The following is a 3,120-nucleotide window of genomic DNA, read 5'->3' on the forward strand; positions in this document are numbered from 1 at the left end:
CCACACCTCCCCCCCACATGTACACATACACACACACACACACACACACCACCACCCCACCACCACACATGTCCACACATACACATACACACACCACACCACCACACATGTCCACACACACACGCATACGCACAGTTCACCACCATACATGTCCACACACACATACACACATACCCCAAACCACAACCACCACACATGTACACCCCACATACACACACACAAAACCACCACCACACACACACATACATACACACACCACACCACCACACATGTCCACACACACACGCATACGCACAGTTCACCACCATACATGTCCACACACACATACACACATACCCCAAACCACAACCACCACACATGTACACCCCACATACACACACACAAAACCACCACCACACATGTCCACACATACACACACCACACCACCACACATGTCCACACACACACGCATACACACACAGTTCACCACCATACATGTCCACACACACACACATACCCCAAACCGCAACCACCACACATGTACACCCCCCACACACACACACCAAACCACCACCACACATATACACCCTCACACTCACACACATACCAAACCACCACCACACATGTACACCCTCACACACACACATAACAAACACCACCACACATGTACACTCACACATACACACATAAAACCATCACCACATATGTACACACACACACACACCAAACTATCACCACACATGTACACACACAACAATAAACAAACAATTAGACTTGCCTCAAATTCTAAAGAATATTTCCTAAGGATAAGCCCTTAGTGGTTTGGTTGACCAAAACCATTAAAAATAAAAAAGAGGTGTAAACCAAAGGTTCTTGCCTTAAGATACCACTGAATCTAATCTTCCTGCCGCTTCACTAGTAGCTGTGTGCCTCTCAGTGCATTCACTAGGCAGAAATTCAATCTGGTCACTAAACACGACCAGGTCCTTCTTGTCCCAGACCAACTCATCTGAGCGGTGAACACAGCTTTCGGTTAGCCATTCCGGAAAAGGCAGGATCCGGAGCAGGACTGAAGGGGAAGCTGGGATGGTTGGTGGGAAGCTCCCAGATGGACAGGAGCAAGTGGAGTGAGTTGAAGTTCATCATGAGGACCTTCTGTCTGGGCTGTGGGGTCCTTGCAAACAATCCGCGGCTGAAATTCCTTCCTTTTCTGTGTATGTGATTTTCTATCTCAGGATAAATGACATGAATGATGCTCTTTTAAAAGGAGGAGATATTTGTCAATGTCACAGGGTTCCAACTAGGGGAGTGAACTGTGAAAGGCTGAGAATGGAGGGGAGAAGCAGGGTCTTTGAGGCCAGAGGCCAGGGACACTGCCCAAGAGGCCAAGGAGTTAAATAAGGACGAGGGCCAAGTCTGCAGAGTGGGCGGTAGGTGAGAGACAGGAGGAGGATGAACCGGGAGAGGGCTTCGAGGGTTCTCAGCTTGAAGAACTGAGAGTTGGGAGAGGGAAGCTGACAGGCTCATTTCTGTGTAAGGAAGGGAGTGGGTGTGGTTTTGACAGGCTTATTATTAGGTACAGAAGGAACAGCACACAGGAGGTGCAGAAAGAGGGGAGACAGGAATGAGCTGGGCCCAGTCAGCGGGTAGCTCAGCCTAGAAGCAGCTGGGGAGAGGGAGGCTGGACCCTGACATGCAGCCTTGGGGTAACTCAGAGGGTCCCTCTTCTCTGGAAACAGGCACCTCCCCCTGAAGGTTCAGCTCTGAGAGGATGGAGAAAGGAGGGGAAAGAGGTGACCGACAGCCCCAAGTGAGGAAGAGAGCGAAAAGAGAAATGAGAGACCAAACGGTTGTTTCCCCAAAAGGGAGCGCAGGCGGAGGGGCAGGGCCCCTGGTAACACCAGAGCTACCTGAGGTGCCTGCAGGCAGGCCCTGGGCTAGGTTGCTTTACAGACACAGTAGCCCCTGTCTTTCCTGTAACTCATGCAGAGGGTCCAGAGCGTTCCCAGATCACCCAGGGCAATGGTTTGCTGCACTCAGAATAATCAAGAGCTTGTTCATTTAACCACCAAGCTCAGTGGCTGCCCAGTTCACAGACTCACCCCTTCACCTCTTCTAGGTTCTGTTAAGTCAGCCCAGCCAGGACCCCCAAAGCTCCACTGAGTGCACTTTCTGTAAGTGCTGATTCTTCACGCAGCCTCTACATGTGGGGAATATAGGCAGTTCCTGCTTCTTCTGTCGTTCTCTGTGTATTTACCATGGCTCCTAAGAGGTTTTGCTTTTTCTAGTTAATTAAAAGAGAGAGAGGTTCACTGAGATTTATTTCTGGAGTCCTGCAATTCTAACTTTGCAACTGAATCACAGAAGAAGTATTTGCATTGTTCAAAGAAAACCAAGAAACTCAATATAAAATCACATCCGATAGAGATTTTAAAACACCGCATCTATCCTGGATTTTTCATTTCAGTGTGGGGGTGATGACTCAATCAGGGGGAATGCCTCCTTCGAATGGATTCCCCTATCACACTTCCCACAAAAGACAGCCTGGGGCAGAATTTAGCACCACCATCCACATCACAGAGCAGCTGGCCAGGCTGGGCCCGGGATAAAAGAGCTCACCCACAGCCTCCCAGATCAGATATTTCCTCCTAAAACAAGACATGGCTGAGATAACCTAAGACTTAAGAACCATTTATTTTAAACCAAAAGATGAGCTTCCAAAGTGCTTATTTGAACGCCTGATAATGGGTAATGAAAACGCTGTCTTATGGAGATGATTTTATGCTCCTTCTGCCTCTAGGAAAGATTTTCTTTCTCCTTTCTTATCGCAAAGGCTCAGAACAAATTCTCATTGTTATTTGGAGAGAGTGTCCCAGTTCCTCTCGTGCCCTGAAAACACTGCAGCTGCGGGATGTTGGCGTTATCGCCAAATGGAAATAGCAGGCGGGGCAACAGGCCTAGGACTCGCAGATCATCATTCCCAAGGCCCACTTTCCCTCTGCAGCCCCAGCCTCTCCCCGGGCAGGTGGGCCAAGCCCTTCAGCTCTGGCAGGTCAGAGGTTGGTGGTGGAATCTGCCTGAGAAGCCCCTCCAGCTCTGCAGCCTCCTGGGGTTTCTTTCTGAAAACAAAAGGGCAGTGTG

This window comes from Myotis davidii, unplaced genomic scaffold (genome assembly GCF_000327345.1).
Source record: "Myotis davidii unplaced genomic scaffold, ASM32734v1 scaffold332, whole genome shotgun sequence".
NCBI classification, from domain to species: Eukaryota; Metazoa; Chordata; class Mammalia; order Chiroptera; family Vespertilionidae; genus Myotis; species Myotis davidii.